This window comes from Equus caballus, chromosome 1, assembly GCF_041296265.1.
Source record: "Equus caballus isolate H_3958 breed thoroughbred chromosome 1, TB-T2T, whole genome shotgun sequence".
Lineage (NCBI taxonomy): Eukaryota > Metazoa > Chordata > Mammalia > Perissodactyla > Equidae > Equus > Equus caballus.
Genome location: NC_091684.1, coordinates 23346393 through 23372554, shown reverse-complemented (window position 1 = coordinate 23372554; position 26162 = coordinate 23346393). Strand labels below are relative to the sequence as shown.

The 26162-nt window shown below is 38.5% G+C and overlaps 1 long non-coding RNA gene across 1 annotated transcript in view; it reads left to right on the top strand.

The window, feature by feature from the left end:
- The first annotated feature begins 2910 nt into the window (after positions 1-2910).
- LOC138923218 (uncharacterized) overlaps positions 2911-26162 on the top strand; it is a 32858-nt gene continuing 9606 nt past the window's right edge. Inside the window, exons 1-3 of the long non-coding RNA XR_011436536.1 lie at positions 2911-3066; positions 18248-18288; positions 20366-20416. This is a non-coding gene — a long non-coding RNA (uncharacterized lncRNA). The remainder of the gene's footprint in view (positions 3067-18247; positions 18289-20365; positions 20417-26162) is intronic.

Genomic DNA, 26162 nt, shown 5'->3' with positions numbered 1-26162 from the left:
ACTGCATGCTGTACCATCACTTCCAAATTCTGCACCCCCATTCCCTGCAACAGAAAGAATATTTTAGCATTTTTATATAATTTATACATGAACAAAAGTTCATACAATTACCTAAATGACCCTAATATTTTTAGTTGAAGCTGTTACTATTAATAATAGAAGCTTATCCATTCAATGACTAAGCTGCAGTTTTTACGGAATTGATTAAACTCAGTGCTTAATTAGGATCTCCATTAGCCACAGTGCTAACTTAACATTAAAAGTCATAGCCCTGGGCCACTTGTCAAAGTGCTCACGGTCAGTCACACATTCTCTTTTCCTTGCTTAGTTATACACCTGTTCTTTTTATCTGTCTCTCAGTGGCTTTCATATCAAGACCCATTTCCGAGCCTAGATTCTTCTCCATGATCCTATCAAGGCAAATGACTGTGAAAAAGCAGTGTGAGAGGAAAGGAAGCAATTAAGGGACAGTCATCCATTCTAGTTCTTTCATTTATTTCATCAAACTTGAATAAATAAATCCTTCACTTCACGAGGATTCAGGACGATCGGGAAATGAGGAGCCTGACAATTGCTTTTACAATTGTTCCTATAAGCTTGCTTTATTTAACATGAAAGCTCTCCTCACTGGGAATAAACAATTATGTCAAATAATCATTTGTGGGAACAGAAGCACATCTGTGGTATTTCAACAAGATGATTAGGGTTTACAGCAGGCCTGGTTCCCTTTCTTGTTTTGATCAACTAAGTCGATGAGGTCCACCTCATCTAGGGACAGAGCCTCAAAGATTGGCCCAAGAAATGCAATTAAACTTAATTAATTCAAGTATTCTTACTCTCCTACTATTCAAAGAACCAGCCAACTTATCTCCTCAACCAGATGGTGAGCTCAAGGGAAAGAGTGATAGCATATTTCTTTATATCTCCATCAATACATGCTTAAATCAAATCAAGGACTCAAAAAAGAATTGTAGGACCTACCTAAAAAAAAAATAGAACTGAGCTAGTTTGTCATGGGAACCGGGAACAAAGAAGCCCAAATTGCAAATCCCTGTCCACGTGTTTCTGGAAGTCCCAGGCTCCAGGCAAAGCCTGCAGCTCATTCCTTCAGCCCTGACCCCATCAGATGTAACCAAGTTGTTTTCCAGGCAACCAGATAGGATATATGTGAATTTTTTTTCCACTCTGACAGAATGATAAAATTATTTTAGTCTGCTGAAAAGAAGTGAGTCACAGATACTTTCATGTTAGAGTACGTTTTTCAAAATTTAAAAATCACTTTTAAAAGTGATCCTCTTTCCCATACTATTTTGCACATGATGTCACTGAGTAGGTATGGTGAGTACCACAAAAGACAAAAGAAACAGAAAGAAATATCATGCAAATATTAACTCAAGAGTACACATTAAATTAAGCTTAACTAATGAAATTAAAATAAAATAGTACAAAGTATATTATTGTATCAACTAACATCATCTCACACACCATGGTGGTGCATGTACCACACTGGAAGAACACTGAGCTTCATGATTTCCACAGGCCTTTGGCTCTAAATTATCACCTCTCAGTAAGAATTCAGCCTAATAGACTAATTCAGGTAAGATGGCTGCTCCAATGTGGCAAGCATTTCTGGGAATCTGTCTAACCAGACACTCTGTCCTGGGGTTCCAGAGATAAGGTCTGATGACAGAAGAGCTGAAAAGCCTATGGAAGCACTCTCAGCCGCCACAGGAGGGTGGGGGGTATAGAGCTGGCCATAGAGGAGATACAGAATTTGAGGATGACCTCACTGGTGGAATAGATGGCCTTTTCTGCCTTTCCCTTAGGAAAATAGTGCATCAGGCTTTAAAATCACTCAAAAATGACTTATAAAGACCACCTGCACTTTGTATATATGGCAGTCAGATGAAGTCAATCAATAGGCAGCAGTATAGAACTGCGCTATTCAATATGTTGCTAGCCAATGACTACATATGGCTATTAATATTTAAATTTAAACAAGATTAAATCAAACTAAAAATGAAATTCCTCTGTTGCACTAGCCACATTTCAAAGACCAATAGCCACATGTATCTAGGAGCTACTGTGCAGGAGAGAACAGAGGTATATTTCCATCACTGCAGAAAGTTCTACTTGAAAGGACTGTTCTATCGTCTTACTGATGAAGAGTCTTGAGAGGAGCCATGTACTGGGAGAGAATAAAGTCATGTAAGACGCTTTAGTCCAGCTGAAATCATATTCATGCTCATGCGGACACACACACACTTATACATATGACCTCCATATCCCAAGGTCTCTATCTTTATGACAATCAAAGTAAATCTAAAGGAAAGGTCATGCCTCATTTTCTTGCTCCCCACTCCTTTCCTCAAGTCTTGATCCCCTACTTGTGTTTCTATTATCCAAAACTTGTGTGTCAGAGTCAGATATGCTCCAAGTAAGGAACTGAGAGCAATAAGCATACAGATTGTTTGGGAAATATCAATAAAAAGTTTCCTTGCCTACAACCTTTTGCTCCTTCCTACTTCACCTAAAATCAACCATGCTAGTAAGTCTGAGAGTAAGACTAGGCAGACCACTAACCCCACCCAAAAGTCTGAAAAATGGAGTCGATAGCCAATCAACACTAAATGTAAATATCCATTGAGTATTTGGATTATCATAAATACATTTGTCTTCCCATTACCAGCTTCATTGGCTTCAAGATACCTGGGGCCCTTAGAGGGGAAGGCACTGTGCCAGTGGAACACCAAGTTCCCTCCACTAAAAGATGAGGAAACTCAGGATAACTTGGTTCTCAGCTGTGTGCTAAGGAATCTTAAAATGATTTAATGGATTCTGTCAGGAAATTAAAAAAAGGTCTATGTACTTTACTAAGGATGACTGCACAGTGAATTGGATCTTTTGATCCCAATCAAGGAAATTTTTAACCAACAAATGAAGGAAATTGCCAACAAGTGAACTCAGTAACTCAGACTTTCTGGCCACTCAGACAATATTATGGCAGCAAGACTGGGTTTCAACAGAAGGATAAGTGTGCTGTGTCCAGTCTCTCATGGAAAGCAGGTAATCACCCAAGCTCCATTGACAAGAGATTTCCTACACTTGAGACACAGGGAATACTGAATGCTTTAAGCATTTACTGCAGTTTGAGCCCCTCTGTATTTTATGTATGCATGTATTTACTACCTCCCAGGAATAAGCTTATGTGCCACCAAGCAGCTATTGTACGCTGAGTATCACCAACAGAATTTTAAAGTGGGTTATTAACCGAAAGAGCTAACTTTTATTGACTTACTATATCCTAGGCATTGTGCTAAATGCTTTATTTGGATATCTCATTTAATCTTTGTAATCACCCTCGATGCAGATACTATTTTTTGCCCCATTTTACAACCCAGAGAACTGAAGCTTAGAAATACTAAGCAGTTAGTCCAGAATCGTATTGTTATTAAGAGGGAGAGCCAGGACTTCAACCCAGCCTGTCTGATTCTTGAGGCTGTACTTTTATATACTGACCCATAAAGTTATACTTGTTGATAACAGCCTAGCTTAAATGGATATTTTTTGTCTAAATTGTCCAGTGTAGAGAGGAATGAAGTTAGTAATTTGTTAATAAGAAACACTCCTCTCTTTTTAGAAGCTAATCAGAGGGAGGTGATTTTGAGGAGAAAATGTAGAATGTTGAACAAGTGTTCTTTTTGTTTCATCAACATGTTGAAGAGGGTCAGTGATTCTGGTTACATGTGGCCTCAAATTCCCTGACCCACCAGACTAGGAGGTGACCCCATAAGCTGCCTAGCATGCTTAACTCAGAGATTCAACGTTTCTCCCTGAGCAGCTTCACCCTATCAGGTTACTTCCTTCAAATTACTATAATAATACAAATTATAATAATACTGTCAGTTTATTTCTTACATAAAGATCTGTGAAGATTACAATGCTGAGAGATATCGTTTGATTTAATATGTACAACCACTGCCCCTTATTTACATATATAACCTAGTTGACTAAAGAGAGCACAATTCAGGAAATAACATAAAAATGGTTGTGAACCAACTTGGCATAACACACTCCATCATGTACTTCAGTTTGGCCTGATTGACCATAAGGTGGTAAAAAACATCCATGTTCCCCTTCTTTAAAAGCAGAAACCCATTGAATAATTGTGGAGAACCCGCATCACAGCCTAAATAACCAAATTCTGCTATAAATGAATCGATATATATATTTATATTTGTCTATCTACATATAGATTATATATTTAGTGTATATATATTTATATACACACATAATACAAAGAAAATGCTCAAGATAAGCTTTAGTTTGGGGTTGAGGGCCACATAATATTTAGAAAATGAACTAAGATTGGTACAGTTGTTTCCAAAACTCTCTCTTCTCTAATCAAAAAATCCTTCCTAAACAAAAGCTTAGTAGCTCCTTCTGCTGGCACTTCTGGAAGTGAAAAAACAAATGATCTTGCTGCTTTACAGACATTTCTCTATCTGGATGTGTATGTATCTAGCCACATGTATCGTATAATTATCGATCTCCTATGCTATGCCAGATATTCTTTTAGTACCTGGAATACATTGATATGGACAATGCAAACTCTGATACCTGTCTTGATGGAGAGTAAGTTTACAACTTTTTGCTTATTTTTTAGCTTGATTGTAGTGGGTACTTACTCCACGTCAATAAACATATTTCTCCATATTGCTGCACATAAAGCTATCATATGCAGGACAAGTTCATCGGTCGTTTATCTATGTGAAAGTCAATTTTTCACCTTGTTTTAAATGAAAGCCACCCTGAATTTTAAATTTGAGGAATTCCTGTGAATAGATATGTTATTAACATTTGGGAACCATTGTTCCCTAACTGTACTAGGGCAACATTGTGTGTGAAATATTATGTGTTATTATTGTTACACTAAAGGTATAGATCACATGTCATCTCTGTACCTAGTGTACTTTACTTAAATGTTGTGGGTGCTCAGTATCTGGAGACTAAAAACTGATCCACTGATTTATACCTGGATGGCACAATATAACATGTTAACGTTATAGAACGAAACTGAGGCCAAGAAAGACTGATGTGCTATGATTCCATGCTAATCTGTATGTAGAGCCAGAACTAGACCCTGCGGCTCCTGTCTCACAGTAGAAAACTGTTTATTCTAATAAAAATGAGTATCAACTAAATACCTACTATGTATTAGCACTTTAGACATATCTCACGTCATCTTAAAATATTTAGCAAGTCACACGGGCAAAACCCACATATTTCAAATTATGAAATCAAAGTACACAAAAGTCAAGTAACTTATTGATGACTACATAGCTAGTAAGAAGGAAATCTGACATTCAATACAAGATCTGTGTGCTACCAAATCTTATGCTTCATCCAAAGCAGTGTCCTGCTTTCTTTGACACATTCCACTTCATTTATGAATATTGCCAGAGCCTGGAAAAGGAAAAAAATATGGTCTCGCTAAAGAAAACTGATCCTTCCTTCTTATAAGAAAAAACCAAAAAGATGAAAAGACCGTATCAAAAAGCATCGAGTCAAATGTAGATTTCCACCCTCTCCAGAGAATCAAATTCACTGCAATCAGAATTCATTGTAAACTCTGAGAAGGACTCTAATCCAGAAGAATGGCAGGTCTGTTAAGTGGTCTGCTGAATAACCTGAACGATCGCAGGTTACCTTGTGCTCCAAGAATCACCAGGTGCAGATTCCATCACTATAAATGAAGAGATGGGTGGGTGAAAGAACCACTCAATCACCACTTCAGGTAAAGAAAGTAATGTGGCAGGCACTTGTGCTTTCTTTTCCACAGGGAGATGGAGTATCTGAACCAAAGACATATTTTGCTCCTACCATCCAGTGGAATCTACCCAAGATTTAATTATTTAAAATACAAATTCTTCCAAGTCCATTTTCTTTTTGTTTTTTAATTTTTATTTTTAAAGACTTTCCCTGAGCTAATATCTGTTGCTAATCTTCCTTTTTTCTTCTTCTTCTTCTTCTCCCAAAGCCCCCCAGCACATAGTTGTATATTCTAGTTGCAGGTCCCTCTGGTTCTGCTATGTGGGATGCTGCCTCAGCATGGCTTGATGAGAGGTGATAGGTCTGCGCCCAGGATCTAAACTGGTGAAACCCTGGGCCGTCAAAGCAGAGCACCTGAACTTAACCATTAGGCCATGGGGCTGGCCCCTTCAAAATCCCTTTTCCTCCATCCTATATTAAAAAGGCAAGACATTCTCTAGGCTTTGGTAACAGATCAATTGGATTTCCTGTAACTGTTTGGCTCTTTACCTCCTCTATCTCCTTGGCCAAGTCACAGAGCTTTTCTAAGCCTCAGCTCTTTCTTCTATGTAATGGGAATTATAACACCTATGACACAGGTGGCTGAAAATTTAAATGAGGTCATTCATGTAGAGTAGCTAAAAGATTAAAGCAAAAATTGGCCCATGTTGGGCACTCAGTTGAATGGGAAAAAATTGGGTTGAAGATGTCAATTCAAAGAAGGGGTACATGAAAAATAACCAAACAGTCATGCTTTCTCATATAAACACTAAGAATAGAATATTATTATTAGGAGTCAAGAAAACTATCTGAGATGATTCTCTTTGGTGACCATAAAGGCATTGCCAGTGAAAAACGTTGAAATTAACCCTAGCACAAAAATGTGAGAAAGATATACTGAGACACTAATGATTGCCACCTACCTAATAAGAATTTTGAAAAGATTAATGAGCTATTGATGGTGTGGCACTTTCCAACTCCTAGAAGTAAGGATATACTAAATATACACACACACATACGTGTGCATCAGCACACTAAGTATCACTGTATACAATTGAATCCAGACACAGCACAGTCTGCCTGAGTAGGCAGAAGCAAACAGTCTTGCTCATGAGAGAGACTGAATACACACTGCCTTTCAGGCCAAAAGATTCCACACACGTTCTCCTAATCCTATCAACAGTTCCCAATGGTCCAACTAAGCCCAAAGAATAAGGAAGTCACAGTACACCCAACACATTACTTGACAAAACTGTGGTCAGTCTACCTATAAAGGAACAGGACAGAAAATGGAAGGAGGCAAGACTACCATCCAGAATTTCTGACAAAAATGTTGGGCAGCTTATCATCACTATACATGCGCATCTCTAATGTTACTGAAATCAGTAGTTCTTAGCGAAGCCTTTCAAATTTGAAGTCTAGGCAGATTCAGTGGGTGTGTGATAACTTGCCCCTAAAGATGTTGGGAGATTTACTTAATAAGAGAGGAAATCTAAATGTGAAATCATAACAGCTAAGCAGGTCCTCAGGATTGGGGTTAGTGGAGGGAAGAGAAGTGCTGTACCATACGTGTGAACAGGATTTTGCAGTATCATTGGATTTTTACTCATTTGAGGGTGTGTGCTTCTCAGTAAACCAATCAGGGTAGACATTATCCCTCTTTACAGAAAAAGCTTCAGGCGACGATTATAAGCAAATTGCCAAGCTCACACATACAACAAATAAGCTGAACTCGAATTTACTTTGATTTTCATTTTGTCAAGTTGCTTTCAAAGAAGTCTTATTCACAAACCCAATTAAATATATATATATATATATATATACACACACACACACATATAAATCATATAATTTCTCCTAAAACTGGACCAGATCAGGAAGACTGAGGAAATTGCACATCTTTGTTTTTCAAGACCTGGGTAATATCTGTTTTCTCCCTTCTCAACTTGTATGTAAATACTGAAAAAGTCACCTGCACATGTGTGTGAGGAGGGGCAAGTTTTGAGGAGAGGTATTTTTTGGTGAATGGTTATCTTTATAAAGAGCTGTTAATAGGTTATGGTACTCAAATAGTTAGAAATCACCACTTCTGCATTTACTGCATTCTCCTAGACTTCTCTGCCTGCCACTTTATAAATTGTAACTCCAATAAGCCCCACTATACTTATAAGCAACCAGGGATGGGCAAAGATGGTAGAAATTGAGCCAGTTCTTAAGTGGTATTATTGATTAGCCAAAGATATACTCTTCTCACTCTTTCCAAGATCTTTCAAGAGATGAACTAGATGAAAGAAGTTCAATACTTGAGTGATATTTTACAATTTAAACAATATAATTTGCCAGTCCTTTGCTTCTTGGTCTGATGATAACTACATGCTTATTTTTAAAGCTTCCCTTTAAAGTCAGAAGCTTTGAGTTATTTAAAGCAGAGAGAAAGTTATTCAATTAGTCTGGTAAGATTCAAGTTCAAATTGGGAGGATTAGTTATAGTGGTCGTGACATGAGAACTACAACAGTTAAGGTAGGAAGTGAGGGCAAAGTCTTCAGTACCTGAAGAGAAAGAATTTTTGCTTCATTTATTTGATTAATCCATTGTTGAGAACCACTATAAAATCACAGCCCATGTAATGAAAGCTGAATAGTAGGAGAAATACTAAGGATGTTGTCAAGATATAAACTTCAGTAATAAATGCCTTATCATGATTTACCTCAACACAGTCTATATCTGCATCCCAAGAGAATACATAACTTGTACACTATTATTTTTAAATGCCTATGACTTTTATTATTAAAAATATAGAACTAAGCACAACCTACTAATGAGTACGTCTCTGGGAAGGTCTCTGGCAATTAAATTACATTTGTAAATGTTATGAAAGGTAGTAGGCTGGATAATCATTGCATATGACAAACAATAAATTTCCCAATTTGACTGAGTTTCCAATTTTTTATTTTTAGTCATCCTTAGTTTTCATGGTCTCTTGCCTGCTGTATGACAGTCTGGAGATCTTTTTATATTTTTAAATGGTCTTGAGCTTTTGCCATCAAAGTTATTTCCTTACTCTTTGGGCAAGTTAATTTCCAAGTTTTGTTTAAACTAGAACAGCTCTCTCAGGTTCCAGACATGCAGAATTTTCTGGAAAATCTAAAACATTCCTGGGAATAGGCAAAATCACTGGCTTTCACTCTTAACTATGTGCTTTGTTTCCAGCAGAAGACTGCCCTCAAACCCGTGTCAGCCTCCTGTAATCTAGCAATTTCTTTTCTCCCTCCTTAAAGGGGAGGTTAAGTGTTTTTTTGTGCTCTTTACTAGAGGAGCACAGGCATCAGGAGAGAACAAGGGTTGTTGTTACTGGGATATCTGATCTACCTCGGACTGGTCACAGCTCAAAGGATGGAAAGCTCCGGCTCTATACACACACATACACATACATACATACTGGGTCTGTTAGAAGATGCTGGAATGTCCTGTCGCAAAACATACATTGACAAATTCTCTAAAACAAAACAAAAACAAAAAACAAGGAATACACTAAGGGCACATATTGCAGATTATCTAAAAATGTAACTCTTCCACCATCAAATCCCAGACACTGTAACTTGATCCCTTCCCCCTCAAGATTAGTCTAGTGACATGGGTATTTCAGAGAAAGACCACAATGGTAAAATGCTATTTTCAAGGGTACATACCGTCGACATGATCCATCACTGCTTGATCATATGGTTCAGGTAGTGCTTATTAGGTTTTTCCATTGTAAAATTACTCTCTCCACCCCTTTTTCATACTGTGCTCTTTGGCAAGAAGTCACTAGGTGAACAACACAAGTGAGAAATGGGAAATCATGCTCCCATCCTCTAGGGCAGAGTATCTGCCGAAATTATCCCAAATTTGTCTGCATTGGAGATTTATCTTTTTCCCCTTAAACATTTACTTGTATCAGGATGGACTCTTGGATATAGATTTTTATACCTTAGTTTATAAATAAATGTTACTTTATTTTGTTGCTTAAATTTTTCCAGCTTTGACCATTGGCAGCTCTTTCATTTGACTATGTCCATTTGACATATTTCCATCACTGGTAGTTTTTCTTTAAGCACTTTTTGTCTCTATTCAATACTCCAGTTTATTTCTTGCATCAGTATGAGAATCAGCCAGTTTCTCAGGGATTTCTGGCTCTTTTATTGGAGAATGTATTAGAAATCAAGATCTGGGTGTTAGGTGTTCTCCTTGCTACTGGAGTCTTCTTTCTTTAGGCCCTCTCAGCTGACAAAACAAGGATTTATATTTGTGCATACTAACCCATGTATACACGTATCTATAAATATTTTTGTATGTAACCATATATATTTATATTAAACTAAAGATGCTTCCTATTGATGTCTCTAACTCTAATCTACAATCATATGTATTATTTTAGCCTTCTCCCATACTTATCTATAACTCATATTCCAACAGTGAGAAACCTGGCTCCCATTATCTGTCATCCATTTACGTAGATGTTCAATTTCAGTCTACATATATAGCAGTCTCAGAGTTGTTACTCATACTACCGTGAGAAACAACCTTTTTTTTTGAGGAAGATTAGCCCTGAGCTAACATCTGCTGCCACTCCTCCTCTTTTTGCTAAGGAAGACTGGCCTTGAGCTCACATCCATGCCCATCTTCCTCTACATTGTATGTGGGACACCTAGCACATCATGGCTTGCCAAGTGGTGCCATGTCTGCACCTGGGATCCAAACAGGCAGACCCCAGGCCATTGAAGTGGAACATGCGCACTTAACCACTGTGCCACTGGGCTGGCCCTGAGAAACATCCTTATCAACTAGATTGCAGTGTTTATGTGCAATTTCCTTTTCCTTTGGTATGACAGATTCCATTCATTTCCAACAATGCCGTATATATAGTTTATATTTGGTCCTATAACCATCGTTATAAATATGGTCATTTCCAACAATGCCATGTATATATATCCTTAACATTATAAAGCTATGTAAGAGAAGAAACTGCATAAGAAAAAAAAATGAAAAGACTACACATATATACTATAATTAAAATTGATCTATTGGCATCTTTAGCTACTTTTACACATTTTATAAATGCTAATTGAAATATTCTTAGCTACAAATCCTCTCTCAGTTGAGAAGTTTGGATTCACCTTTATTGTTAACTTGACAGCAGAGACCCAGATCAGACCATAGAAATAGTGGCCTCAATCACGGTGTTTTCTCATGTTACCAAGGCAATGTGAGAGGACGTAGCTTCAAGTTTAAGGTTCTCAGGGACCTCATAAGCTCAGTTACAGTTAAACACAACAAACTGAGGATTTAATACAAGCTAAGTACTTCAAAGATTAGGATATAAATGGGTAAGAACAATTCCTGTGCATACGGTACCTACAATCTACTGAAATGGGACGGTGTCACAGAAGTCAAAATAGGTCAAGCTTCAAAACAAGTAAAATATTTGAAGGAGGCATAGGAGAAAAAGAAGTCAGTCATTTGAGAGAGAGTAATCAGGAAATGCCCAATGGGACAGTAGTATTCAGAAGATAAACATCAAAAATTGTGTTAGTTTCAATTCTACGAGATGATGACAGAAAGCTCGAGTTGTATTTGTATTAAATAGCATGGTATATCTGGTAAACAATTAGACTACTTCTTCAGTTTAATTTGGTATACATGAAATAGAAGTAATAAGTCCAGAGACTTATTAGAATACTTTGCGTATTTAAAGAGTTTTCTATAAATAAATGGTTAGTCAAAACTTTAGTTCTTATAATCCATGCAATGATGATTAATATGCAACCATATAAGACTATGATGTATAAAGCTGCCTCCTACATCATATGATATTATAGAAAAAACTATGAGTTCAGTGCTCCACTCACATATCAATATCATTAAAAACCCTAGAAAGTAAGTAAACAGGCTTTTATTACTTTGCAAAACTAAATACTGTTGACCCAGAATCAATGTCTTGTTCAGGTATTTGCAGGAATTTGAGTAGCCCTATCATGGTCACCTGGATAATAATTGGCAACTATTCAGGCTGAGAAGCTGGTGAATCCAGGTAGCAATGGCACTGACCGCCAGGGTCTCCTCTAAGGCTCACATTCTACCTGAACATGTGAACTAACCACAAAGATACACAATGAACTCTCAAATGTCTGATCACTTATGGAAATTATTTCCTCATCATTTGGTCCCCATTATTTGCACAGCAAAGGTATTATCTTCGAGGGCCTGAGGGCCAATACATTAGGCTGGGTTGCAGAATATCTATTTAGAGCTGATTTGCAGTGAACTTTATGAATAGATGTGTCAATTTTGCAGTGGCTGGCACAGAGAAAGCTATCAGTAAATGAGAACAATACCCCTACTCACTTTTTGACTCCTCTTACCATGGGCTCTGCTGACTGTATTCATTTCTTCCATGAAGTCAGCAATCTATAGCCATGAGTCAGTGTGCCCTGTTGCCTGTTTTATATTATAACATGGCCATGTTCCTTGATTCAGGTATTGCTTATGGCTGCTTGCATATTAGAAAGGCAGAGTTAAGTAGTTGTAACAAATACTGTATGGCCTGCAAAGCCTAAAATATCTATTATCTAGTAATTTATAGAAAAATTTTGCTGAACTCTGCTTTATTATCATGGTGTTCAACAACTTCCCATTGGTTTGGCTTGATGATTTGACTAAGAATTGTCACACAATATTATGAACTCCATGATGACAGAAAACATTTTTGTTTTAACCCTTATTACTTTATCTCCACTTCCTATCACAGGACCTGGAATACAATTAGAAAGTTTCATAAATCATTTTCAGTAAAGACACAACTATTCAAAATCTACAAACAGTTTGATAACTGTGGATATTGTGAGAAAGAGAAAAAAATATTTGTAGGAGAAAAAGGAAGCAGCAGAGGCAATATGATTTAAAGAGAAAACAAAAAGAAAAAAAAGCAAGTAAACAGTTTCAGTAATCCTTGAAGGAAAGGCTCCTGACATGTTCCAATTTAAGCCATGCCTATGACTGACTAGGTATTCATTATTTCCCAGGAATCGAGAATTTATTGATGTAGTCAGCCCTTTCATTGAGACACCAAAACAGTAGGGAAGTTGCTAAGAACTTGGTGAAATTCATCTAAAAATATTTTATTCATTTAACAAATAGGTTCTTAGAAAGATCCTTTTATGAGGTAGCTATATTCTGTAAGGAACAGCAGGAATGGAGAGAAATGATACAGCCAAAAGATATAATATGTTCAAATGGCTGTTGGAAAGTGTTACAGCTTAGAATTATTTCTGCCTCCTAAAAAGTGTGTAGAAAACAACACTTTTCAGAAAACTAAAAAATCTCCTGATAAGGGATTTAAGGAAATGTTTGCTTGCGCTAACTTTGATCACTGGAAAGCAACAATTTGAGTGTCTGTAGCCACAATTTACTAAACAGTTGAGAAATATGTGTCATCTATCTTAGACATGGCATTGTAAATATTTCATGGCTTTACAGTTTTACTATGATTACAAGTGTAGTGTTAGCATACAGCTTAATAATGTTTTAAAGCAGCAAAGTAAAAATGCTCACCTCAGCCAATAGCTAATTCTCTCTCTCATACAATAGGATCAAGACTAAGCCATCCTTATGACATTAGAATAGCCAGAGTCTTGGTCCCCTGGTCTCCCAATGCCATAAAAAAATGGCATAAAGTTCTCAGCTCATGAGACAAATTAGTTTTTATATTAGATAGTAACAAACCACTACTCAGTATTTTAAATAGCTTAAGTTGTGTAAGCATTGGACTCATAGTGAAATAAAAAAATCATACTTAACAAATACGTTTATCCTCTTACTCTTTAATAGGTTCTTTCATTCCCAACCATACCTAATTCTTTAGAATATCATTTGGGGTCTCCTGGCCTTGTGGTAACCCAGATAAAATTGCAGTATGTGCTATATGAAGAGGAATGTAGAGGGTTAGAGAAAGCCAGATCATTGACGGCCCTGAAAGCAGAGATAAAGATCTGCCATTTATTCTGTGGTCCAAAGAGAAATTACCCAGATATACCGTAACATAAAGTCTTTTCCTTAACCCCTGACATCAAAGTTAAAGCAACCTTTATTCTAAGAGGGAGCTATAGGAGGATACATGCAGGTGGGTTCAAAGCCCCTTCATAGGATCTCTTGGTCTATAAGAACCAAGTTAAATGTGTTCCCCATAGGAGAGCAGAATCAACAACTGCATGAAAATGAGAAGTCACACACACATTCCAGGCTGTGTGGTAAGAATCATGTTCTTTGTAGAAATGAAGAGGTGTGAGGGATGGACATGTTTTCTCCAGTGCTTGACTATACATGTCATCCTGGACAGGTGACAGAAAAGCATGGAGATTAAGGATGTGAGCTTGGAATAAAAACTTCTCTGGTTTGCATCCCATCCCTCTTCTTACTCACTGCATGTACTTAACCTCCCTCTGCCTCAGTTTCCTTGTTTACAAGAGGATTTCACAAGATGGGAGTGGGATTCAAGATGACCCATGCAGCACACTTACCCGCTTAGCTCAGGTCTCTACACATAATAAACCCTCAAGTCTTATTATGAATGTACAATTGCTGGTTAGCATCTCAGTATTAACAGTTTTCACGGACCCTCTGGGAGTGGGAATCAAAAGTGTCCTCCGAAAGCGAGAAGCCTGTAGAGGGGGTGTAGCTCTGGGGCTAATGAGGAATTCCTGTAGGCCAGAAGGCCAGACGCTTTCTGCATTTGCTCAGAATTACCAGACTGCTTGTGACAAGATAATGCTTCCTAATACTTGTGACACACGGGAACCTTGCTCTTCCAGGCAGGACTATCTGTACTCATTTCCACAGATTTTATGAAGTGCATCTAGTACATGGTGGTGATGATCTTCCTGTCATTTTTAACTTAATGACTAAAAATCTACATGGATAAAAATGCCAGGTTAAATTCACTTGAACACAGCCACCTTAGCAAGGGTTATAGCCAACGCGCTCCTGGAAATGACTCTGCATTTCACCCAAACAGCCAGCACATGACCTTATACTTCAGCTGTTCCAAGGAACGGAGGATAATATTGACAGGCAGTCCTCGCTGGGCTGTGTCCATGGCACCCTGGACCATCTGAAAGATACAAACCTGAATCACTCATCAGCTTCTCAAGATGGAGGGGAGGGGAGCACATCACAGGCATCTCAGTCTAGCAAATGAGGCCTAGACAAATGAGGTCACTGAACTACTACAGTTAAAATCCAAAACAGGGGAACTATTGCTAAAATGGGATACACGGTACAAAAAATAGACATCAAATATATGACGGCTCAAACTAAATCAACATTTCATATTCACATAACAGTAATGGGCTACTAAACAGTTTAGTGGCCAGAATCTCCTCCACACAGTCATTTAGAAGTCTGGGATGATGGAGGTGCCACCATTTTCAACAAGTGGCTTTCAGGATTTTCTTAGTGGTTTTCTGGATTCCTACTAGGCTCAGAATGATAAGTGTATGGAGGACCATGCTTCAGAAGGTATTTTGTGGCCCAATTCCAAAAGTCTTTCACATTACTTTGCTCACATTCCACTGTCGGGTACTGTGTTAAATGGCCACATCCAACTAAAAGAGAGGACTTGAAATGGAGTAATGTGCTCAAGGAGATAAGTACAACTAGTATTATGCTAGTGTTTTTTGATAAAGTAGCAGAGCAAAGAATTGTCTTTTCCAGTAAGACTTTTCTCCATATTGGAAGGTGAAGCTATAGCTGGAGCTTATGCTTAATCATTACTGTGTCACTTAAAATAATTCACTTCACCTTCCTGGGCCTCCATTTTCTCACCCACAAAATGGTGATGAATACAAGCCTGATCACTAGGGTTATTATCAAAGTTAAATGAGATACAGTGCTTGGTGCTTAAGACACTTGATAAATAATATGTATTATGAGAGGCACATGAGCACAGAATCCATGTCAGAGTCTTATTTCAATCTTGGAGAAAAACATTTTCTTTACTCGTAATCCACTCAAAGATTTATATTACTTTACTGTCTCCACAAGCTACATTAATGCATATGTATGTCATAGATGGAATAAGTTCTTAGACATAATTCATTTTGAACATCCTTTTTCCAACCCCCAAGGAAAAATCTCCTCCACCTAAGAATCACTATTTAAGTGCACTAATTTGTCACCTGCAATTCAGAATAACCTGACGTTTGCAAATTAAACCAGAATATAAGTATACCAATGTCTACATTTAGGGTAGTCCTGCTATATTAACAGCAAAGAATATTGCATTTTGGTCTGCTTTTAAAACAATAAACAGGTTCAAAGTTTTTGAAATGAATGGTTATTATCAGCTCCCAAAAATTCAGGAGAAAGCAATATATCTTCTTCATTTCTTCGTGCTTTTGCTCAAACTTCTTACCTAGTGGTTAGCGAAAAATACGTAATCATCATCTCATCAACGTATTAGTCAAAATTCTTCAGAGAAACAGAATAGGATATATATACAGAGAGAGATTTATTATAAGGAATTGGCTCATGAGATTATGGGGGCTAGCAAGTCCCAGGATCTGCAGGGTGAGTTAGCCATCTGGAGATCCAAGAGAGCTGACGGTTTAGTCCAACCTGAGCATGAAGGACTGAGAAGCAGGCAAGCCAATGGTGTTGTCCAAAGAGCGGCAGGCTTGAGACCCAGAGAAGCTGATGTTTCAATTTGAATCCGAGGGCAGGAAAAATCCAATGCTCCAATTTGAAGGCAGTCCTGCAGGAAGACTTCTCTTACTTGAGGGAAGGTGAACCTTTTGATTCCGTTCAAACCTTCAAATAATTGGATGAGACCCACCCACATTAGGAAGGGTGATCTGCTTTACTCAGTCTACCTATTTAAATGATAATTTCTCCTAAAGACATCCTCAGGGAAACACCCAGATAAAAGTTTGACCAAGTATCTGTGTACCTTGTAACCCAGTCAAGTTGACCTCCGAAATTAACTATTACAATCACCAACATCGTCACCATAATGACGGTAATAAAATACTATCAGAATATATCTTCCAAGACACACTGTTTTGGGTAATATCTGTAATTTATTGATTTAACAACAAGAGAAGACATACTTACTTTCTCATTTACAAATACATGGTATCTTTTTTCAAAAACATTCTGCACGTATGGCTTAGATGTCAAAATATTGCATAAATTTTACCTGGCTTGTTTATAGATATGGGATTTAGGAAGCTGAAATCCAAGCCACTTCCACCTGATCTCTTACTGAAGGTCAAAACCAGGAGAAGGGAAGAAAACTTGTTTCACTAAATCTTTTCTAAAATATAAGTCAATTTGCACCTTTATTTTAGTAGTCAATCCTATTTCATATGTTAGACTACTTATTACTCCACAAAAGTTACATTTATATAATTTGGCAGAAGATAAACTGTCTAGTGCTGGCTGTCACTGCGCTACTTTAAAACAGGATGGGAGACCAAATTACAAAAGTTGCCAGTTCCCATGGACTTGTTTTCATTTTTTATGAAATAGTGAGGGTTTATTATGCATCAAGCCTTTCTCTAGTGTGAGGTTGCAGGAATGAACAAGACAGAAAGATAATCCTCCTGATCTCTGACAAATAAAAATGGCAAGCAATAGGATATATTGGAGAATATGAGGAAGCCATTTGGTGTAAACCTAATTGGGCCTGACCTTGTCTTTCCAAAAGGGCCTGACCTTGGCTCTTGAGCATGCATTGTATATCTGCTTTAGATATTCCCTATGGCAAGAACAAAGGCTCTTGAGGTAAAGCTGCAACTTCCCTCCCCCTCCCAATGTTGGCATTCCCTTAAGGGTTAAGCATCTTTCCTTAGGCTAGGAACTGATTTCTGCGATCACCTGCTTGAGACAATAGACTTGCCTCCTGCTATGCCCCCCAAGATAGCAGACCCACTACCTGTTGTGTCCGTCAAGCGCTGTGCCAACAGGGCAGTCTTGTGACTATTGTGGGAGGGACATTTCAATCATATGTGAAACCTCCTGTTTGGGGGTATATAACCACTCTGTATACCTCACTTCTTTGGTGCCCTTTCTTCCTTCGGGAAGAAAGGCCCTGGGCCACGGTCCTCAGATTTCAGCTCAGAATAAACTCTCCCAAATTTTCATTTACAGATTCGTTATGGATTATTTTCGTCGACATCTCATAGAGCTTACGTTATAATCAGATACATGTGATTACTCAGCATTACTGTGTTACTTAGCATTGAGTGAACATGCCCACCCCAGTCCTGAGTTCCATGCATGCTTGTGATTCTCAACCATTTTTTAACATTCAATTCCAATAGCACTTATGAGTTACTCGTCTTGGGATGACATAGCAAAATACCATAGACTTCTTAAACAACAGATATTTATTTCTCACAGGCTCTGGAGGATGGGAAATCCAAGATGACAGTCCCTGCAAGGTAGGTTACATCCTGAGGTCTCTTCCCTTGGCTTGTAGGTGGCCATGATGATACTCTGAGTTCACATGACCTCTTCTTTGTGCACATGTGAGGAGAAAGAGCAAGCTCTCTAGCCTCTTCTTGTAAGGGCACTAATTGCACCACGAAGATCCATCTTCATGAGCTTAGCTAACCCTAATTACCTCCCAAAGGCCTCATCTCTAAATACTATCACATCTGATGCTAGGGATTCAACATATAAATTTAGAGGGGAAATAAACATTCAGTCCATAACAACTTAATTCATGAACTATTTCCTGATGCCTCTGGAAAGAAATTACAATCTCCCTGCAAAACATTTCTCTTATGTTCATAGTTAATTTTTACCAAAGATATTGTAAATTTCTTGCAGTAGGATTATAGTAATTATTTCTGACTACTATACAGAGCCCAGCAGAGACACACACACATACTGGATATTCTACAAATATTTACTGAATGAATGGATTTCAAAAAAATCTCTCAGCAGATTCATCTTTAGGTCATTAGGAATTCCATATCGTCTATCCCGAGTTATAGAAAGTTTCCTCAGATTGGCATTAACGTCAAACGTACTTTCCCCAAAAAACGAGGCTGTCATGATTTCTACTTGAATTGCATAGTTTTCACTGATTTTCAAATTATAAAAAATATGCTTGCCTCCTCTTCACTTTTTCCTACCTAGTATTGTGTACCAAGATACCATCTTAGACCGAAAAAAATCTTAAGACCACCCTTCTCAGTAGTTCTGAAACCTAAATATCTATGACCAGGCACTGTCCTCCAGGGATTATGATTATTTTGTTAAACGTAGGCATCACTTTAACAATTAGCAGATTATTCTAATATACAGCCAGGTTTGAGAATCAAGAATCTACAGCAGTTTCCTTGAAATATATACATCAAAAACTCATTATCTGCTACAGTGGAGAAACTCAAGGTTAGAGATGTCAAGTGATTTAAATGGTGGGGGATGTCACCCAGATGATCTAAGTAGTTGACCAAGTTTCCTGGCTCATATTGCTTTTAACCAATTAGTGCATTCTTTCTTCTCTCATTAACAAGTAATGACATACCCGGTTAACGCTTTCTAAGGGCCCCACCACACACACACTCACCACCTCCCAAGAGAACAAATAAATGTTCTCCCAAACTTTCTGCACGGCTTTCATTAAATATTCTTTGATTTGGTTTGAGGAACAGCATTTGTTTCCATGACAAAACTTAACCATATTTCACAGCACAGATGCACTCACTGGTCCAGACTCTAAACAAGCTGGCCATAATCCCAATCCCAGTGTAAACCTCATGGAAATGTTCTACGAGGACAAACCTGTACTAGATTTTCTTCCTCTCAAGGTTGTTACAAGGATTAAATAATAGAATACATATAAAATCTTAAAAATGCATCATAAGCATTATGCTGATCATTGTTCAATAGCAACAATCACTTTATTATAAGGTGTATAAGTATTTTTACTTTTCCTATGATGATGATCAGTGATGTATTTCAACTCTGATTGACAGCAATGTAGATGCACAATGTCAAAGTGAGGAAGAAAATCTCTTTCACTTAAAGGCTTTGAGGAACTATTCTGGGGACTTTGAATTTAGAGTTTCACTTAATTTTCACATTGATGTAGTATGCTTTATTTTCTCTAGTTTATAGCTGAAAATATAAGTGTAGGTAAGTTAAATGACATAACTCATATATCATGGATCTGGGTTTTAAGCACCAAAATAGGTCTCCTCAATGTTTATATGCTTTTTTCCATACCAGACTCTCATTTTTGTTACAATATTTTGCATAAGAGATCAGATTAAATGCATGGGCATCTAATTGTTAATAGGAAATTAGGCTATCGTTGTTGCAATCTGACCTTTGAGGTCTACATGACAAATGGCAACAAGCATGATCTATAACAATACGAACATTTCTCGTGTTCTAGATACATGAGTATTCACATTTGTAGCACAAAGTCAGTCAGTCACTTAGGGCTGTTATAACAAAAATGCTATAGACTGGGTGGCTTAAACAACAATCATTTATTTCTCACAGTTATGGAATCTAGGAAGACCAAGATCAAGGAACCAGCAGATTTTATGTCTGGTAAGGACGCTCTTTCGGTTTGCAGTAGGCTGCCTTCTTGCTGTATCCTTTCATAGCTGAAAGACTATCTCCCTCATGTCTAGTCTTATAAGTGCATTAATCCCATTCTTGAAGGCTCCACTCTCAGGACCTAATTACCTCCCAAAGGTCCCACCTCTAAATACCATCACATTGGAGATTGGAGCTTAAACATATGAATTTGGGGGGGACGCAAACGTTCAGTCCATAGCATAAACCTTCTGTATAAACCAGACCGGCCGTATAGTCTCTTTGCTTCAGATCATGCTGCCCTCACTACCTGCAATGCTGACTTTCCTCCTCTGGCTGTGTGAACATTCCTCAGACCGAAGGCCCCACTCAAGTGCCATTTCTCCTTCAAAGTGGGCTGTATAGACTTCTTTTTTCCTCTCTCTGAATTTCTCTTTCAAGGCTGGTTTGAAACATAGGGCCATGAATTTTAGTGTCTTTTATCAGATCTCCTTCGACCGAAACATGTGTCACTGAAAATATCTTAAGGGAGGAGAATGTAATGGAAGGACAAAAGGATACTTCTGGAACCCAAAGACAAGTCACAAAGCTGGCCTTAGGAGGAACTTGGACCAGGATCTGGAACACTTCAGAAGCCATAGATGCCTCTCTGTCTCTTTTCCCTTTCTCTTTTCCCTCTCTTTCTTCTCCCCGCACTACCCCCTCCCCCCAATTCTTCCCTCGCCTCTGCTCTCCTCTCCCCTCTCCCTCCTCTTCCCTTTCTCCCTCTTTCTTTCTCTCTAGGGGCTCATCTCTGCAGAAAGGGTCAATGGAGATCTGGTTTCAGCGATGCCAAGTGACAGTCCACCGCTACGTAAGGAGGATTGAACCAGATCTTTTAAATTTATCTGACTATTGCTCTTCAGGTAACTGCCTTTTGCCATCACCACACTGACATATATGCGCATATACTGTCCATTTTCATTGTTTCATGGCTATTCAATTCCATGCGGCAAAACTGTCAGTGTAAGGTTTATATTTCAAGTTCTAAAATCCAATCTGAAGTGAATACACTTAAAATCAATCACCTCTTTGTAAGTTTCTTTGCTTTTCTACAATATACTACAAAGAGGTCTCTTTATATAGAGAGCCACTGGCTAAACTGAAGGAAAGAGAGGAGAGAGAAAGAGAGTGGGAGAGAGGGGTAAGTAAAAACGCAATCAGTCTTGTTAGCTGTGCCTATTTAGAATAGGAGAGAGGCAAAACTTGTCTGCACCAATGGTGCTGTCATCTACTGGTTGCCTGAAGGAACTCAAGGGTCGGTTTGGAAGGCTTTAAGGGTTTATCCAAAGTGTTTTTTTCCCTTTTGTTATGTTAAGGAGGTGCAATCACCTACCACCTTGAACCAGACCAAGCCTCACCACAAGAGCTACGCCTATGACCTTTGCCTTGTTTTTAATGCTAAGATCTCTCCAGGAGGAGCTTAGGCCTTATTACCATAACCTGCTGTGTGTGTGGAAGCATGTTTTCCAACTGAACCTGCACAAGGGAATATCTCCCTCTCCCTTTTGAATATTCATTCCCCATCCCAAATAAAAGGTCCCTGTTTCTCTTTGTTTGGGGATGACTTTGGAAATGAATCTACATGGGCTCCTATTTGCTGCAAGTATGCTTTACTTTGTGAGACAACTTACTTCTGGTGGAGAGTCTGATTTAACTCACCAGAAGGTGAATCCATTTTGGTTTCAGTAACAGTGCCAAGAGAAGACCTGTGAGAGCTCAGCTATACCAACTCAAACCCAATCAGCCCTCCCACTCCAAAACCATCTTAAATAAATCCACAATATACGTAATAAAAATGTCCTTAATATTCAGATACAGTTTCAAAACAAGTTTTTAGCTTCCACTTCCAAGATCATCCAAAATAAGACCACTGACTCTAAACAAGAGACTGTATACTCTCACCAGACTCGGAAATATGATAAAAGGTCTGAGCTGATGAGCTAATTATTGCTCAAAGGCAACTCACTCATACATTTACACCAAAGGAATCTGGTCCCAACAGTGATAATTGTAAATTGACCATCCTTCTTTATTTTAGCCCTGGCTTAGTATGCATATGATCAGAGCAAATTGGCTGGTTCTCCTTTCAAATGAGAGAGAGGAGCAGAGAGAGAAATTGCCAAACAAAACCAGACTTTAGAGGACAGTCTCTTACAGCTTACAGGGAATCATGAAGTTCATTAAGCTTAAATGCCCAACACAATACTTGAAACCCATGGTAAATTGGTGTACTTCTGCTTCAATTACATTTGATTATTCTTGTGATATGAATTCCATGATTACAGCTGTTGCAATTTGCTATTGGAGAGATACTTCTGCCTCCAAAAAGTGTGACTTGGAATTAAGAATATCCCAGATGATTTGTTCTGAGCTCACATTTGAGGGAGAGCAGTTGGTTTGGTGCCACTCTATTAAAGAAATTCAAAGCAGTGTGATAGGTGATGCGGGGTCGGTGAGCCAAGGAGTCGAAAGAAAGATTTCTTAGACTCTTAAGATCTGGCAGTAGTGCTCTTTTATTTAGAGAGTAGAATAGCATGGGGACAGGACCCATGGGCAGTCAGAGTTTCTGCTGCTGCTGCTTCTGCTGCCCCTGCTGGCATGGGGACAGGGCCCATGGGCAGGCAGAGCTGCTGATGTTGCCCCCGCTGGCATGGGGACAGGACCCATGGGCAGGCAGAGCTGGTGCGTGGGGACAGGACCCACGGGCAGTCAGAGCTCCTGCTGCTGCCCCGAGTTGAGGGTTAGGGCTAATTTTATAAGGCATGGGTATGTGAATCATCTCTTTACAAGACAAAGGAAAGAACATGAAAAAAAGTTAAAATGGTATCAGTCGCGTTGGGTGATCCCATGACTTTTAGACAAGAATCAAATCGGATTAAGTAAAGGTTAGAAAGGTTAGACGCCACCACCCTAAACCAGTTACATGAGATTGCCAGACAGCAACCAACAGAGGTTCTTGCCTCCCCCATTAAGAATTTCTAGGGATAAGGTCATCTCTCTTCTTCTTCCTGGTACAGAGAGGGAGGCACCTTTTACAGATAGAGATTTACCTTACAAATGTAAATGTGTCCCAACAAGGGCAAGTTCCATTCCCCAGAGCCTCCTTCCCTGTCCCAGTTTATCGAAAGCAATCAGCCCAAAACAATCCTGATGCCAAAGAGACATATCCTGGGGTGGCCAATTTCGGGTCCCTACAAGGTCACCGCCTCTTCCTTCACAAACGCAAACGTCTCTCAGAAGGGCAAGCAAAATTCCAGTCCTCGGAGCCTGCTTCTCATCTGTAGTTTTAAAAGTAACCAGCCTAAAATCCTCATCAATAGGCAGAGCCCAGAGATTTGCAAGTGGAGAAAAGGAATGCTGTGGAAATTGTAATAAACTTGAACCCAAGGTCTACTGTGCAATAGTTGCATGACCTTGGAAAAGATGTGTCACCCTCCCATGAAGTTATATGAAAACACAATATTACAAACTACTGAGTGCTGACATACTTTTGTACAAACGGTCCCTTTTCCTAAGAATTTCCTCCTCCTTCTTGACAATGTTTTCTGAGTAAATTTATCTTTTTCCTTTACATTTCAACTCAAGCATTACCTCAAAAGTATACACTGTCTCTTGACTTCCCCTATTAGAGATGACTACAAACATAACATCCTAAATAATAATGGCAACTTCTAACATTCATTAGTACCCTGCATGTAAAATGGTATAGTGTCAGTGGAATCTATATATCACATTTTAATTTAATTATTAGTCCACATGTCTGAATGTCCTACTAGATGCAAGTTTCTTACATACAAGAATTGTGTTGCTCAAATCTATACATGCAATATGTATATGTGCAATATACAGCACAGTGATAACACATAGTAGATACTCAATATTATATTTCTATCAGAGTAAAAGGAGTATAGTGATTATGGTGAGTATAGTGGTGCTTGTGCCCTCCATTTCATATAACTGTTATAAGTTCTTAAAATGATACCTATGAAAGTTTTGTGATAATTCTAACATGCAATACAAATGTTAGAATTTATTATAATCTCCCAACCAGAATAATCAAATCTACATGAAAATTCACATGGCTTCTCATTAAATCTTTGTGGCATCTATGTGCTGTTTATTAAAACAACAGGAACACATGTTCTGAAAATCTTTAATTCAGCTGATGAATAGAAAAACTTCTTTTATCCTAAGTTGAACAGTGAAAAGAGTGACCATATTTGGTTTTGGTAGGATGTAGGGTGTGGAGTGTAGAAAGATGAATAAAATGCTTTGAATCAAAATATACTTTTAAAATATATTTACATTGTTTACTCTGGATAAATTTGTGTTTTACGTAACTGAAATCCAGACTCTTCACCCTTTCCTGAAAAGGTTCAGCCCTACTCTCCTCTCAGAGCTCCACTCGCACAGCTTGCCTTCAGTCACCACACCTATCAAAGAAAAGATCTCCTGCTTTCTGATCTTGCTTCTACTGTTATAAGATACATCAACAAAGGTGAAGGTAGCATCCAGCTGCCTCCTTCATAATGGTGCAGGAGAACATAAAGCATCAGGAAAATCAGAGAAAAGGGGGTTGGTTGGGGGTGGGGAGCACAGGGAGAAAAAGCCTCTGCTACTGCAGCCCCAGAGCCAGGACACCTATGGTCATCATGCCTTACTACCCTTGCAAGCCTCAGAGACTTGGGACAGACTTTTTTCTACCATGCTCCACACGAACACACAGATGAAGAAAAAGGAGAGTACACACTGCCAAAAAGAAAAAAGATGAAATCCTCAGGACATGTAGATAAGGGATCCAGTCTTAGCACTGGTCTTCCAAGGATTGACTGAGGATTGTCACAATATCAATCACCAAATATTTACAAAAATGACTCATTTCCAGAGTTTTATTTTTGTCATTTGTTAAAGATATATTTTGTAGGAATAGACATAGAACTAGAAAAAGACAACTATTTTCTTTGGTGAGTATAAGCTCCCTGAGAGGAGAGATGGAAGGATCATTTACTTGTGTAAATAAGTTCTGTACCCTAGAATAGAACTTGGCACATAGTAGGGCATCGATAAATATTTGTTGAATAAAAATCAGTGAATGTATACCATTAAGAGGAAGACCATCATTAACTCAGAGACCAATTTCTCCCAGTAAAGAGCATCCCAAGAATCTATTTCTATCCGAAGGGTCAGGTTAGAGCAGATGGGGTCAGGCAGACTCCTCTCTCTGAGTTCTACCCAGTAACTCCAGTGTTGATCTTCAACCCCAGTGTGGATCAGAAGGACCCTGGAGTTGCAGAAGGTAGAATCTTTCTCTGGCTCTGTCATTCCCATCTACATGGCTCAAGTTTTCTTGGGTTTGAATAGGGTTCCACTTTCCTAACCTCAAAAGCACGAGGAGGCAAGCAGCTCACTCAGTGATTCTCAAACATCACTCCTTGGCGTATATCTGATGGCAGGGAAGAACCATGGCAAATGTCTGCAGGCTGCTGGCACAGACTTAAGTTAAGTATGGCAGTCAGTAGAGTTCTTCTGACATATTAACTTTTACTTATCCAAATCAGGCAAATTTCTTGTGGGATATTGTAATACATAAGTATTTGTTTAATATCAAATAATTCTTATATACAAAATGTCTAAAAGCACACACATCCTCCTTGAGGCTGAGAGATATAAAGTCTCCTAGCTTGCTGCTTCATGTCTAGAATGTTGGGAAGCTCAG